The following is a 17,255-nucleotide window of genomic DNA, read 5'->3' as shown; positions in this document are numbered from 1 at the left end:
TGTCCACTACGTCATACTGAAGCGTCTATAAACCCAGCAACGAAAGAGACGTCAAGGAGGCAAACTAATGTCCTTAACTGACCGTAAGTAAAGCACTGGACAAATCTTATGAAATAAGAAACACTGTTACTCACGGTTTGCTGAGTTAAGGGTTTACCACCTTCCTCGGTTAGTTACTACTCACCTGAAAGTAAAGGAAAAAAAAAATATTAGGTAGGATCTGCTTCGTAATCGCTGGAATTAGTACATGTTAAAGAATGGTTCATTATAAAGCAAGAATAAGTATTTAAGTGATTAACCCAAAGGCCGTACCGTCGTAGGCAGAGTTTGACACCAAAGAGGACCTGATGTTTAGTGTTAAGGTGGCAGTTCGACGCCATGATAGAGCAGTTCGAAGCTTTGGTAGGCGGCACGAGGAAGAGTTCATGACAACACTGTTACTCATAATGTCTGGGAAAGCTTCGAAGCACCGACAACACGGCTTTGTTCGGTGTGAAACCCTGGCGACGACTTCCCTCCACACAAGGGGAAGGGGTAGCCAGGGAACAGAAAATAATGGCTCAGGTCTACATAAGCTCTGGTTTTATGAGCAGCACTATAATGGTTCTATTTTTCCACAATGACGTGTGTATCTTAGTTCGGTTTAGTAAAATTCAAACAGTTCATAATAAAGTATGGATATCACTTCACAATGATAGATTCTGTCTGTGAAGTGGTGTGAATTATACTGACGCAATGTGTGTGTGTGTGTGTGTGTGTGTGTGTGTGTGTGTGTGTGTGTGTGTGTGTGTGTGTGTGTGTGTGTGTGTGTGTGTGTGTGTGTGTGTGTGTGTGTGTGTGTGTGTGTGTGTGTGTGTGTGTGTGTGTGTGTGTGTGTGTGTGTGTGTGTGTGTGTGTGTGTGTGTGTGTGTGTGTGTGTGTGTGTGTGTGTGTGTGTGTGTGTGTGTGTGTGTGTGTGTGTGTGTGTGTGTGTGTGTGTGTGTGTGTGTGTGTGTGTGTGTGTGTGTGTGTGTGTGTGTGTGTGTGTGTGTGTGTGTGTGTGTGTGTGTGTGTGTGTGTGTGTGTGTGTGTGTGTGTGTGTGTGTGTGTGTGTGTGTGTGTGTGTGTGTGTGTGTGTGTGTGTGTGTGTGTGTGTGTGTGGTAAAGTAAGGTGGGAAAGAGGCGACTATACTCTTTTTGCTGTAACGACCTAAAACTGCCACTTCCCCACGGTGAATACTGAATTGTAACGACAGAATGGCACTAGGAAATGGTGCTAGTCAGGAAGCAGTGCTATGGAGAATGAATGTAGAGCTATCATATTGTCTGATTCTACCACTGGGCTACACCAAACAGGCCGAAAATGGACGAGAAGCTAGGCTAAGTTAGGGTGACAAGAGTATTGTGACCATTATCTGGGTTCACGGTATTTCTAACGGCTGTTTTCATCAGCGTCTCGTGAATAAATTCCACGTAATATTATGGGCCGAATTTAAGAAAATGAAGCTCATTAACTGGATATAACAGATTTTATTCCAACACAATTAACAACACATGCACATTATTACTACACAGACATTTAAACACCGTGACAAGAGTATTGTGACCATTATCTGGGTTCACGGTATTTCTAATGGCTGTTTTCATCAGCGTCTCGTGAATAAATTCCACGTAATATTATGGGCCGAATTTAAGAAAATGAAGCTCATTAACTGGATATAACAGATTTTATTCCAACACAATTAACAACACATGCACATTATTACTACACAGACATTTAAACACATCACTCTGTTTCTCTGTCAGACTCTATACACATCTGGCTCGGTTTCAAATGATTTGTCATTATAATTTCTACATTTTTATCTAGTTTTCAATCTCGAGTTGGATGTTATTCATAGTAGTGCCTTTTCTACTTTCCACAATCATCACCACCACCATCATCACATTACCTTTCACCATCACATCGCCCTTCACCGTCACCACTGCCACTGGGTGCTGCAGAGGGACTACACACAGTGGCACCGTTATAACAGGACGGCTCGGCTGCACAGTTTATAACGTCCCTCAACATCATCCCTCGAAATGGTAATGGGCAGCCCCAGCCTGCAGTCCACCGGTTTACGTTTAGATGGGCCTGGGGCAACAACAACTACAATAATCTACATCATCATCTTACATAATGATCACCACCATCACCTTCCTCCATCATCACCAAGCATTATCAAACCATTATCATCCTCCACAAACATCATCCTACATGGTCATCACCAGCTTTACCATCAACACATTCAAATCTCTTCCTCTCATCAACCCCTACTATAGTATCCAACGCCACCACCATCACCACAACTATCATCATGTTCATCATTACCATGATTATTATAAGCACCACCAACAGCGTTCTTGCGATCAAAGCGACATTATCACCAACCAAACTGCTTAGCTCTTAACTCTACCATCATCTCAACCACCTACACCACTGTCATCACCACAACCAACGTTATTACTACTACCACCACCACCACCATCACTACTACTACTACAACTACTACCGCCATCATCACCTCTTCCACATCCCTTCCTCTCAACACCACTAGTGCCACTATCACCACCACCACCACTGCCCACCTATCCATTTCACCCACCTAATAATTACGCTTCTATCCCTTCATCTGTTATGTTTTCCCACCTGTGGTCATCCATCATCATCTATCTATCCTACCTTTCTGCTCCCTATTATTAGTATTCTCCAGCCTGCAGCAATTACTTCTCTAACCTTTAACTATTTTCTCCCTTCCAGTTAATTTTTTTTTTTCTCTCTCTCTCTCTCTCTCTCTCTCTCTCTCTCTCTCTCTCTCTCTCTCTCTCCTTCTTCCTCCACATTTCCTACAAGGCGCCATATTTAAAAACCATCTTGAGTTTGGGTATATAATCGCATGTTGGCAATTTTGTTTTCTCACATGCACTTATCATACACTTCAGAAACAAACTGGGTTGAATATCAAAGATTAAAAGTAAAGAAAACAAAAGAAACAGAAAACTGCCAGGGAGACTTGTTTATGCTGCACGCTGGTTGAGATCCCTGATAAAAACAAGCCCTGTATTTAATTTTGTATCCCTCAGCTATCCCACTCAACCAGCCCTCACTCACCCACTACCTGTCCCCCTCATCCATCTCTTGTTCTTCTATACGGTAATTATTTCCCCTCGCTCTAAGATCCTTCCCCTGCTGTCTCATTCTTCAATCATTGTATCTCCAGCTTCTTATCACCTCAACTCCCTCACTCATTCTCTGCTTTTGCTCCCCCCTCCCCCCCCTCTCTCTCTCTCTTCAACTTTTTATTACCGTATCTCGCATCTTCTCTCCTCTCCCCACAGTCCTGTCCTCTCCTCATCCCCTATCACCCTTACTCTCTCATGCCTTGTTTCACTCGACCTCCACCTCTCCCCACCTACTCTTACTACCCATTCTCTCTCCCACACTCCACCTCCACCTCTCCCCACATACCTTTACTATCCCCTATCTCTCCCAGCATTCACAGCCTCCTCTCCTACTCACTGTTCTTCTTTCCTCACTCCCTCTCTCAGCACCTATTATTGTCCTCCCTCTTCTCCCAAACTTCTCCTCATCACATCTTATTCTTCTCAGTCTCAGATTCTCCCTACCCACCCACAAAACCTTCTCTCCTCATCCAAACTTCTTCTCTCATCACCTACCTTTTCCTCCACTCCTCCTCTCCCCATCTACACCCACTACCATTCTTCACTCTCCTCACCCCAAATCCTCCTCCCCCTCGTGAGGTCAGTCTGCTCAGACGTGCTAGAGACCTGTGGTAGTGTTGTGCTAGTGTGCTTTAGTGATCTGTGATAGTGGCTGTGTTAGTGTGATCAGCGATAGTGCTTTGCTAGTGATCCGTGAGAGTGTGTGTTGTGGTGACCCGTAGTGACCCGTGATAGTGTGTGCTACCTTGTGTGAATTTGTGCGTAATGGCTTCTTCGGCAGAGAGCTGTGTCCCCACTGCAGGTATTGAAAAGGACTACCTTGAATTAAAGGAGCAACTTCTCGAACTGAAGCGGGAGGTACAAATTCTCAGGCAGGAGAAGGCACAGATGAGGGAATTGTTGGAGGAGATGTTGGAGGAGAAAGAGAAAAAGGCTGAAGGTTGGACACTAGTTAACAAGGGTGCAACGAAGTTCACTCTTAAAAAGCATTCGACGCACTACGGGACGAATGTGAAGGGAAGGCAGAGAGGGAAGTAGAGGAGAAGGACGATGAGAGAACTTCCAGTACAGGTAAGTATAAACAGAACAAGAAAGGTAAGAAAAATGTTGCTGTTGTTGGAGACTCCCAGGTGAGATATCTGAACAGGGCCATGTATACTCCACTCACTAAACATGTGTGTCTTCCAGGGGCCAGGGTGGCTAATGTGGTAGAAAAAATTTCAAATATCGTAAAGGAAAGTGGTGACAAACCCACTGTGTGCCTCAGTGTAGAAGGCAATGATATTAGTAGCCGTAAGAGTGAGGTACTATGGAAAAGGTACAAGTTGATGTTAGAAAAAGTTAGGGAGAGGGGAGGAACCCCTGTAGTGCTTGGTGTTTTACCAAGGTGGCGGGTTGGAAGGGAATGGTTGAGCAGGGCAATAGGATTTAATTGCCGCCTTGAAAGGTATTGCAAAGATAATGCAATACCTTTCATAGACAGCTGGGACCGGTTTTATGGACAAAGTGCCTTGTATAGTTGGGATGGGACTCATCCTGGCAGGCAGGGATTTACTGTTTTAGCTGGAATGATAGATAGGGAGTTGGAGGGATTTTTTCGAGATTGAGAAGTAGGTGTACAGGAAGATGCAGCAACTACACTCAGAAATCATTATTACCATGTTTGGATAGATGCATCAATACTTGCAAAATTAAGAACAAAAGTTCAACCATTAGTGTAGATACATCCACTCAGGCACCTCAAATTGAGCAGGCGATGATAGATGATAGAACAAGCGATGATAGAAGGGCGACAAGCGATAGTACAAAAAAATGTTATATTAGTAAAGTAAAGAGTTTCCCAGTTAGTAATAAAATAAATAACAGTAAATGCCAAGGTAGAGGCATAACTACTAGTAATAATCTGAAAGTGTACTACACAAACAGCCGGAGTTTACGTAATAAAATGGATGAACTGAGGGCTTTAATTTGTACAGAGAAAATAGACATTGCCGTTATTAGTGAAACTTGGATGAATACAGACACTCGATAATTTTTAGCTGAATATCAGATAAAAGGCTATAATATTTTTGTGTCAAACCGTCAGGGAAAAAAGGGGGGAGGGGTAGCTATTTATGTAAAGGATTCATTAAACTGCTACAATAAAGCAGACATTTCACAATAAAGCAGACATTAAAGTAAACAGGGACACAGAAAGTGTCTGGGTTGAAATTAGTAACAATAGGGAGAAATTAATCTTAGAAGCAATTTACAGATCTCCTAAATTAAGTAGAGCTGATAGTAAATACCTTTGGGAGGAAATTAGGAAAGCATCACAGTCCAGCTTAGTAATAATTGTAGGGGACCTTAATCTGCCAAGGATAGATTGGGAGAAATCAGACAGGAGATGCAGAATCAGAGGAATTTCTAGAGGTATAGTAGGACTCGCATACGTTTGCGGCTGTGGTGTGGCCCACACCTGTGTACAATGTTGCCACGTTTTCTATACCGATCTCTCTCTCTCTCTCCTGGCGCGAAATGTGAGCCACCGTGAGTACTTTTGATTCTTTTATAAGTTATTTATAATTGTGCTTTCATTTGTCAATTTGGTTTTGTTATATTTAGTGATGCCGACAATGCATTCAATGCATGCCCCTCTCCTGCCTCTCTCTCTCTCTCTTTCTCTCTCTCTCTCACCGACTGGGTGTGGAAGTGTTGCCGCTCGTGAGTGAATAATGTTTTTTTTTTTTTTTTTTACTTCGGTATTGGCATATGCCTACTATTTTGTCCTACATATTAGCTTATGATTATAAATGTGATTATTCCTCGCCCTTAAAATTATGGTAAAAGCCAGTAAATGTGAGCATTTTTCCCTAGCAACACCTGTACAAGCTATGGTTGGGTCTACGGAGGGGTACGTACTTTATCTTAGGCCAGACTGGGTGTGTAAGTGTTGCCACTCACAAGAATTACATGAATTATTTCTTTTACTTTGGATATTGGCATATTTCTTCTTTTTTCAGGCTCATTATCTTATATCCATAACTGTGATATTATTACCCACCCTAAAACTACGCTAAAAACCATTAAAAGTGACTACAATTTCTTTTAGCAACACTGTACAATATGTATGCCATGTTTCTGTGTTACTGTATAAATATTTTATGCATAATAAGATTACTGTTGATTCATCCATCAAAATACACAAGTGTAAGTTTTATTCATCTGAATTTATCGAATTTGTGATGCCTTGTACATAAATAGCTTCCGTTTCACATCGCAAGTTGGGGAAACGTGGCACAATTGTACACAGGTGCGGGCCACACCACAGCTGCAAACGTACGCGAGTCCTACTATAGTACAGGATAATTTCCTTTATCAGTATATCAGGGAGCCCACCAGAGGTAATAATATACTAATAAAGAAAATATCATTAGCGATATAGAGGTTGGTGGACGACTTGGTAATAGCGATCATGAAGAAATTAAGTTCAAATTTATTTGGGATGTCTGTTCCACTGAAAATACCTCCACTGTTCCTAATTTTCGTCTAGGAGATTTCGATGGCTTAAAAGCTTATTTTCGAACGGTATTCCACAGGGAGATTAGCTATTTGAGGGAATGCCAGGTCAGTAGGGAACCCCAGGTCATAGGTCAGGCGCAGGAAACACGTGGGAATGTCCGTCAGGTGTCTGTGAAGGGGGAGGTGGTAGATAGGAATGTAGTCCAGGTGACGGAAATTAACTCAGCTCCAGTACCAAGCAGACGTTCGACCAGTGAGAAGTATAACGAGTTAATAAATATAATACACGGATTCCAAGATAGATATATTCCTTCAAAACCGTTTAGAACGAATAATTCAGAACCAAGATGGTTAAACAACAGATTAAAATCTCTCATAGGCCAAAGGAAAGGAATATATAGAAAAATAAAACGTGGAGAGGAACACTTACGTAACCGATACACGATTTTAAATAGAGAAGTAAAGAGGGAGATAAGAAAAGCAAAGAGAAGTTATGAAATTAAGGTTGCCAGTGAATCAAAAGAAAACCCCAAGGGTTTTTATCAAATGTACCGAACGAAAAATAAAGATAGGATAGGACCACTCAGAACAGAATCAGGTGACATTACCAGTGAAGATAAAGAAATGTGCTCCATCCTTAAAAATTATTTCATATCAGTATTCACCAAGGAAAATCTAGGCCTGGTCCCTCAAGCAGCAAATATTTACCATGAGAACACGGAAAATATTCTTAGTTAAATAACCATTAGTAAGGAGGACGTATTGAAAGAAATTAATAAGTTAAAACCTCAAAAATCGCCAGGTCCGGACGATATATATGCAAAAATTATAAAAGAAACCAAAGAAGAATTATGTCAGCCACTTTTAACGTTATTTAATGACTCGTTAAGTTCAGGAGAAGTTCCCGTGGCGTGGAAGACCGCAAACTTAGTGTCCATCTTTAAAAAGGGTGATAAATCAGCTGCGTCGAATTATCGTCCGATAAGTCTAACGTCAATAGTAGGAAAAATGTTAGAGTCAATTTTGGCAAATAAGATTAGAGAACACTTAGAAAGATTTAATCTTATAAACGAAAGTCAGCACGGATTCAGGCAAGGACGATCCTGCCTCACAAACTTGTTGTCATTCTACTCGGAGGTCTATGAGGCAGTAGATAGCGATAAAGCTTACGATGTTATTTATCTGGACTTTAGTAAAGCTTTTGATAGGGTCCCACACGAAAGGTTAGTTAGAAAGGTTCGAGCACACGGTATAGACGGCGATATCTTAAAATAGATAGAATCCTGGCTGAAAGGACGAAAGCAGAGAGTATTAATAAATGGAACTAAGTCGGACTGGGGATTAGTAACTAGCGGTGTACCACAGGGTTCAGTACTCGGTCCCTTATTATTTATCATATATATAAATGATCTAGACTTAGGAGTCAATAGCAGCATCAGCAAATTTGCCGACGATACAAAAATAGGGCGTATCATTAACTCGACTGACGATTGCCATAACTTACAAAAAGACCTCGATACATTGTCCAAATGGTCTAAAACTTGGCAAATGGAATTTAACGTTGAAAAATGTAAAGTACTTAACGTAGGCAAGACCATTGGAGATACTAAATACAGATTAGATAACAAAGAAATTAGCAAATCGGAATGCGAGAGAGATCTAGGAGTTATGATTAGTAACGACCTTAAACCAAGGCAACAGTGTATTAATGCGAGAAATAAAGCAAATAGGGTCCTAGGATTTATTTCGAGAAGCGTGAGCAATAGATCATCTAAAGTAATACTGAAACTTTATCTAGCATCAGTAAGGCCACATTTAGACTACGCAGTACAGGTTTGGTAGCAAATAGGGTCCAAGGATTTATTTCGAGAAGCGTGAGCAATAGATCATCTAAAGTAATACTGAAACTTTATCTAGCATTAGTAAGGCCACATTTAGACTACGCAGTACAGTTTTGGTGTCCTTACTATAGAATGGATATTAATTCGTTAGAAAATGTACAGAGAAGAATGACAAAAATGATACATGACGTCCGGAACCTGTCATATGAAGACAGACTGAAAAGACTAAGTCTGCATTCGCCAGAGAGGCGTAGAGTAAGGGGAGACTTAATTGAGGTGTTTAAGTGGATGAATGGTATAAATAAGGGAGATATTAGCAAGGTACTTAAAGTGAGCGTACAGGTTAGAACTAGAAATAATGGTTTCAAACTAGAAAAATTCCGTTTCAGTAAGGAAATCGGTAGAAATTGGTTTGGTAATAGAGTAGTAGACGAATGGAATAAGCTACCTAGTAAAGTAGTTGCCGCCTCTTCCATTGAGAGTTTCAAGCATAGGCTAGATAAGCATATGACAAATAAGGGGTGAATATAGAATAAAGAAAATCTTATAACCAATACTAATTCATAATTTTTTTCTTTTCAGGTTACACTATGATAGTCTCTATTCTCCTTTCACACTTTCCTGTAAAATGTCCACGCCAGTTTTTCTATACGGCGTGGTGTTCTTTCTGACTTTTTCCTGCCGGCTTCGGCTGGAGGGTTTGGAGGGCGGGGAAGAGCCTTCTTCTTTGCTATCCTTATCTCATTCTAGTAGTTCAGTTACTCTTCTAGGAGCTGCCTAGCATGGGCCAACCGGCCTACTGCAGTTATCCTCTCTTCTTATGTTCATTCTCATATATATCTCTCCTCACCCTTCTCTCTCTGATTCTATCCTTCTCTCCCCAACTTCTTATCACCCAAATTTCCCCTCTTATCCCAGCTCACACAGGCTCTACCCTCACCTACCTCTCCGTTATCTCTCCCTCTCCCAAATCCTCCCTGTCCTCCCTCAGACCCAGTTTTTCTCTCCCTAACCTATTGTCACCCCTGCTCCACCCTCCTCCTCCCTCCCTCATTTACCTCCTCTCCACCACTTCAGCCGCTGCACGTATTTATAATTTATTCTTGTCACTTTCATATGATTTTACTTAAGGCAGAGTATTCGAATTAGAAGACTTGGATACAGCCTTCACTAACCTCCTTTCACTTCAGCCTGCAGTCCACCGGGTTCACGCCCAGATGAGCCTGGGGCCAAAAAAACAACAACGAGACTTCCTTAGCTAAGAAAATCGTCGGTTGGGTGCTTGATTAAAACGAAAATTACGTCATCAGGATTAAAGGGTCATTTCCTATATACAGTATCTCCCCTTCTCATGTTTTCCACCTACCCTCCTACTACCCTAATAAAGGTGTATGGCTATATGTTTAACAATAATTAGGAAAATAGGTTCGAAATACAAAATGGTATAAGAAATAATGGGATGAAGCTCGAAGGTTAAGAGGTGCAACAATAATATAAGGGAAATTTTCTTTAATATTCGCACAAAGGAACACCAAATAAGTTACCAGTAACAGTCGTTAGTACAAACACTATTATTCATTTAATCTTCAGACAGATAAATTTTTCGAAACTATAGGTCACAACTAACTGATGCAATTTATTGTGAAGCTGACATACATGCAAATTACTGAGGAGATCCATTTATCTTGAGAACATTCTGATACTGCTCTCTCTCTCTCTCTCTCTCTCTCTCAGAACTGTATATGAGAAACCGCTTAGTGTACGATAATTCCCTTCCAGTCTTTCCAATAAAAATGTCCATGTTTGGTCTTTTCACCAATCATGGAATTTTTAAAGTCCCGCCAACATACTTTCCCGGAAGGTGTGGTGGGCGAGGGAGAGCCTTCCTGTATTCTACCTCTTACACACACTGATTACCTTCTTAATGTTATATGTAATGCGTGGGGACTGGTATGCCTTACTTTCGACTCAATACACCCTCCTACCCCTAATCACCTCCTCTATATTTTCTCTTGTCTGTCCATACCCCTCCTTAGTAACACGCAAACCCCCCCCCCTCTCTCCAGTACTTCTTCCTATTTTCCCTCTTCTTCTACCTATTCTCTTCCCTCTTTCCGTCTCCATTACTCCCTCTCTCACCCCTACCTCTTCCCCTTCTTTTTTCCTGTCTCACACTCATCCCCTCCCAGCAACTCCTCACTCTTCCTCTCTCTAATTCTTTCTACTCTATCTTAACACCCCCTCCCCTCCACCCTCAGGCTAGGAGTGGACAGGTAGCGTGGGAACAGGTAGCCACGGGACTCTCTAGCCTATCCCAGCCTAGCCTCGTCCCCTAGGGCTACTTACCAACCTGTTCTGCCTGCCTGCTTTACCTACAGACCCATTTACAACATACTGATTTGTCTGATTTTGTTTGATTACTCTTTTGTATATGTACTGTATTTACCAGGTATGTGATATACAGTAGAGCTATCGCCTTAACACACCTGCCTACTTCCCTTCTTGCCAGGGTTGGAAAAAGGTGAGATTAAAAACAAACTCGAATTTTATCACTGAAATCGTTTTCATTAATCAACAAATTTTTTCCACTGGTTAAAATATATAGATGAAGGTGATCCCCCCCCCCGCTACTCCTGGTTACTGACGAGTGTACAACAAACTAAGCTTCTTTTTCTGTGACTTGCAGTTCAACAATAGCCACTATTTTGTTACAATACAAGAATGAACTAACGTGTATTCTTGCCCAACTACACTCTTTGTTTTCTGCTCATATATAGGGTCAAGGACAAGATGAAAAGCCTGATTAAGTTTTAAATAAAACTTCAAATATGTTAAAAATATCTTGTAATAAGAGTAAATACTAAGCAAAAATTTTAACCAACTTGAATATAAAAGCCCAGTTATAAACAGATTTGAAAGGTAACTGCCACGCTTGAACAGCCAGCCAGTATATAATATTAGCCTATTTTGTGATACGCCAACTTAAATCAGCTTTGGTGAAGACACGGATAGGAAAAAACATTTTATTACAATGTACCGGAATTAAAACTTTAACAAACAACTGTTGTTCGTGTGAGTATATGGAAAATTATTTTAATTCTTTATCCACCAAATATATTGTAAAAATTAATATTGATTATAAACACCAACTTTTTATACGGATATATTCGACTGAAAAAGGTTGAATAAAACCCCCTGATTATAACCATTCCAACTCTGCTTCTTGCCCAGCTACCTACTTACCCAGCTACCTACTTACCAACTAGTTTTCCCAATTCATTACCTACTTACAGCTGACCTGCCTACATACAACATCCAAACATATATTCTTACCTACTAACATGTCTACCTCCCTCAGAGTCTGTCCATCTACACGCCTACCTACACCATTATTCCTTATTTGTCTGCCTACTGAGAGAGAGAGAGAGAGAGAGAGAGAGAGAGAGAGAGAGAGAGAGAGAGAGAGATGCAACTCCAATGATTCCACCCTGCTGAGAACTAAGTGCAGATCCCCATACATAAGAGGCGTAGTTCATACAGCGTGAAATGGGCCCCTGTATAGCCAGCAGCTGTGGGTCGGTTTAACACACCCAGCCTCTTAGGAACTGATATACCGATATAGCAAGAGAAGTAATGTGAGGCATAAGTGATGGGGTTGAGTTGGGTGTGGGTGGATACATGGGAAAGACTGAGGCGATTAGACGTATCCTAACAACAGAGTATATCATGCACAAATAAACAGACAATGTAAGCTCTATGGTCTGATATCAGAGAGGAATAATAAGTTAAGAGAGCGACTGTTGAGTGGACGCTACTGAGAGGGTGGAGTGAGGAATGGAATCATCGACACTGGATGGAGAAACAGACGTAAAAATGCCTTTAAAAACATCCTGATCTTGGTAACAGATGGTTTCACAAAGAGCTCTGTTGATAATCGCCCATATATCATTAAGGCAAATATCTCTGAATGTACGGTAGATGGCATAATGTTGTATACAGTTCCATTTTAAGATGGATTAATTGAAATCGCAGGCAAATGCATAAACAAGAAGTTGCTGAAACATATTATATTAAAATGTCTTTGGCTGTACCAACTTATGACGACACAAAAGTAGGGATACCTTTGATGTTCTCTGATTCCTAAAGGGGAAGTCGGTGAAAGATAACTCGAAGAAATAGCCTACCACATTTCTGATTTTTACAAAAGAACAATAGCCATCTACGAAGAGGAACAATACAAATCGAGAAGAAATTATACTTGGGAGTGAGGTACAGTTGGGGACAGAATGGAACAAGGGCAAGATGTGCCCAAACCTACAGATTACACACTCATACGTTACAGACACACTATTTAACACTAGTTACACCGTGCAAGACTCTATCCAAAGCCGTTGATTATAGACAAAGGTACATTCTTAGCTACCACCATCAATCCCACCCCAATCCTCCTCTACACACCTTGCTACTAACCTGCCCTGCCCTGTCCTACCCTACCTTATTCTTCCCAACCCTACCCTACCCTGCCCTGCCCTACTTTACCTTTCCCCACCCTGCCCTGTCCTACTTTACCCAAGCGTACTGTACGTTCATCACCTTAAACTGTCCTGCCATGCCACCAACCAATCTTACCCTGCGCCACCCAGCACATCTGTCCCATTGCACCCTGCCCTAAGCTGCCTTGCTCAGCCTTGCCTTCCTGTCCTGCCACCACCCATTCTACCTAGACACAACCTACCCTACCCACCCTGCCTTCCCACCACCAACTCTACACACCCTGCCTTGCCATCACCTACCCTACCCACCCTGCCTTAACACCACCCACCCTGCTTTTCTAAAATTCCACATACCCTGCCCTTCCCTGCCCCTCCTTGCTCTAACCAATCCTAAACTCCCCTACCCTACCTTACCCTACCTAACCTGCCGTGCCTCCACCCCACCTGTCCCGCGGCGAGCCTGTCCTGCCGTGGGAACCCTGGACTGGGTCAGACACAGCCGCATCTTCACTTATTCCCACGTTCACATGAGAGAACTGGTTTGGGTGAATTTCCTGTTGGGGTGGGGTAAAGCACACGCGCGCGGGTACACACACACACACACACACACACACACACACACACACACACACACACACACACACACACACACATTAACAAGAACTATGTAAAATGACTTACAAAAGTCTATAACAGCGGTTCTCATACTTTTTAGTGTGTGACTCTATTTGGAATATTTCAAGACTTCGCGACCCACAGGGTAAAAAAGGAGAGAGAGAGAGAGAGAGAGAGAGAGAGAGACAGACAGACAGACAGACAGACACAGACAGACAGACAGACAAAGACAGAGAGAGAGTAACCGGTATATAGCCTATCGTTGTTATTATGAATATGCTTATAGTGTAATAAGGATAATAACAATTTAAATTAAGTAAATAAAATACACTGAAGCATCAGGCCTATTCTATGTCCCTGCGACCCATCAAAATTCCTCTCGAGACCCAAAGGACCCATAGTTTGAGAATCACTGGCCCATAACAACAGGGTATGCATGTAGTAACAACCACCACAACTGTACTGACGCATCATCCACTACTGCAATACTACTACTGTATACTGAAGTACTAAATTCTGTGTAACATTAAATACTGTTGTTGATGTCGTTGCTTAACTCTTGTCTGTCTGGCCGAGCAGACCCATCAACCACAGGTTAGCAGTTGTTTCTAGGGGCCATCCTACAGGTACAGTACAGGACGTACACTGTGCAGGGAACCGGCGTTCCCCTGTGGTCGACAGTTCCTTGCCAGGGTCGGACCAGGGTCCTTCCAACTGCGAGGTGCAAAGAAATTTGAAGAGGTTTGATCCCCGGGTGGACGACGCAGTTGCTCCCCGCAGGATCACAGTGCCACCACGTGTAGGCTCCTCTTCAGCGCCACTATTTTTTTTTTCTGGGGGGGGGGGTATAATAAATGAAGTACTATAATGCTGTTAGTACAACAATACCGTTTTGGCAGTTTTTTGCAGTACGTTTTGTGTATTATCAAGGAACGCTACACCACCATACAATAACCCTGTATCACTGTATATAACATACATAATATGACAATACTACCAACTTATCTCATTCTATTGCAGGTCATATTTACCCTAGTGTGCTGCGGTGATGTCATTTGCTTATTCTATGTACACATCATAATTATGATGCTTATCATCACTGGTGATATATGACAGTAATGAATATGTACAACAGACGTTCAAGCAATTGATATTAAGTATATAATAAAAATTATACTACAGTGCTGTATTAAAAAAGTATTGTACGTTGGTGACTTTACTGTAGCGTCAGATAACAGTGGAATGGTCATTACAAGGTTGCTTATTGCTCCGTTACTATCTATATATCTGTTCATCTATCTATTAATCTATCTACTTATCTATCCATCCGTTTATTTATCCATTCATCTGTCTATCTATCTATCTATCTATCTCCACATACAAACATACATACATATACACACATGGATGTCTCTACGCTCTGATTTCTCAAAAATCCTGTTCTCTCTCTCTCTCTTTCTCTCTCTCTCTCTCTCTCTCTCTCTCTCTCACTGAACTAAGTACTTACTTTGTACTTTTTCTCAAAACGTCTGCTTAAGCTTTCCCTGGTCTTTCAAGGCATCCAGCTGTTGCAATTACAGTCATGCATGTTATTCCTCAGTTTCATTCATTTCCGGAAGCATTTTTCACTTTCATTCTCTCTCAATGCACTTTCACTCAATCTCTTACAATACCATACACTTTCACAACATACTCACTTACACAAACCACTCACTCATTCTCTCACAACATACTCACTTGCTCAACCCTATTCACTCACCCACTCTGCTGCAGTTCACTCACTCACTTACTCTCTCAGAGTCAGACCGAAAAAGACTTGACAGATAAGGGTCTGAACAAAAAGGCTACTAGAGACTGAGCAGCGGGGAAAGCCGCCATTAGGTGAGCATGGCCGACGCATACAAGCCTGATGGAGCCTTTATAAACGAAACGAAGCGAATCAACTCCTTATTCCCTCACAACCAATTCAGTGTCATTCACAACCCACACAATCTCTCACCCCCAACACAACCAGCTCACTCACCCCGTCACAACCCACTTTTATTCACTGTCTCACAACCCACCTTCATTCATTCCTTCACAGTCCACTCATTCTCTTACAACCAACCACTCTCACAACCTACTTTGTTTTTCTTATCCTCACAACCCACTCAGTTTCATTCTTTTTCACAGCTGACTCACTCACTTGTTCTCTCACAATCTAATCACTTTCATTCTTTCTCACAACAAACTCACTTTCACAGACTGCTTACTTTTACCTGATCCTCGTCACTTTCACTCTTTCTCACGCTCTACTCACTCTCACAGCCTCCCACTTTCGCTCAGCCTTTCACCCACACCCCCTCTCATTCTACAATATTTTTCACCCATAATCTTATAGTCAGTTTCACGCTTTACCCAGTCAGGTATTTTTACTTATATATATCCTTATTTTTGCTTATTATTTTTCATCATCAGCACTACCATCATCCTCATCTCACTCTCTCTCTCTCTCTCTCTCTCTCTCTCTCCCCACCAGCCCCTCGTGCCTCAATAACACGAGGGAGAAGGACGTGGATCGGAAAAATTAATGGCGAGGCAAAAGTGGTCCACCGGGCAAAACACTTGACGATGGAGGGGGGTGGGGCAGAGGGAGAGGAGGGAGGGAGAGAGGGAGAGGGAAGGGGAGGTTGGAAGTAAGAGGAGGGGAGAGGGAGGCAGAAAGGAGAGAGAAACAGGAGGGAATAAAAGAGGGATGGAAAAATGGGGGGTTGAGATGGCGAGGAGAGGAGAGAAAGGGAGGGAGGAAGCGAGAAGGAGAGGTAACGGAGAAAGGCAGAGAGAAGGAGGGAAGGAGAAGAGACAGAAACAGAGGGTAGAAGAGAGGTAGGAAGAGTAAATGCGGAAAGAAGAGAGAGAGAGAGAGAGAGAGAGAGGAAAACAAGAAAAAAAATGTACTGACAAGTTAGAGGAAAGGAAAGGGGGACGGAGAAGTGAGAAGAAAAACTTAAGGAGGGGAAATGACACGAGTTAGAGAGAAAAATGGAGGAAGATGAAGACAGGGAAAGAAAATGCAATAAGTATCAAAGAAGACAGTGGGTGAGAGGGGGAGGAGGAAAGGACAGGAAGAAAAGGGGACAGAGAGAAAAGAAGAAGGGGAAATGGAGAAACAGAAGAGCGACGAAGAATGGAGGAAAAGGGAGAAAAGAGAAGGAGAAAGGTGGAGAGAAGAGGGGAAAAAGACGGGGGTAAGAGGCGATAAAAAAAAATGGGAAGGGAAGGGAAGAGAAGGGGTCGGGTGGGGAGTGAAGAGAGAAAAAAGAAATTGGATAGAAGGAATGGAGAAGTGACTGGGAAGGGAAGAGGGCAGAAAAGTGAGCAGATAACGGGAGGCGAAAAATGAGAGTAGAGCAAAGGAGGGGAGAAAAAAATAAAGAGAGAAAAAGTACAGAAATGGGAAGGAAAAAAAAAAAGTGTAACGAGAGGAGAAAGAAAAGTGTGAGGAAGGGGAAGAAGAAGCGATGGGAGGAGATGGGAGTGAAGAGAGGCGAAGGCAAGAAGAGGAGTGATAATCCTCCCCCTTACCCTCCATCACTGCTCTCAACCTCACCCCCCCCCTCCA

The sequence above is a fragment of the Coenobita brevimanus genome, chromosome 110 (assembly GCF_032717465.1).
Source record: "Coenobita brevimanus isolate Jiangsu-jjx chromosome 110, ASM3271746v2, whole genome shotgun sequence".
Lineage (NCBI taxonomy): Eukaryota > Metazoa > Arthropoda > Malacostraca > Decapoda > Coenobitidae > Coenobita > Coenobita brevimanus.
The sequence above is the reverse complement of the archived record's forward strand: the minus strand, read 5'-3'. Positions refer to the sequence as shown.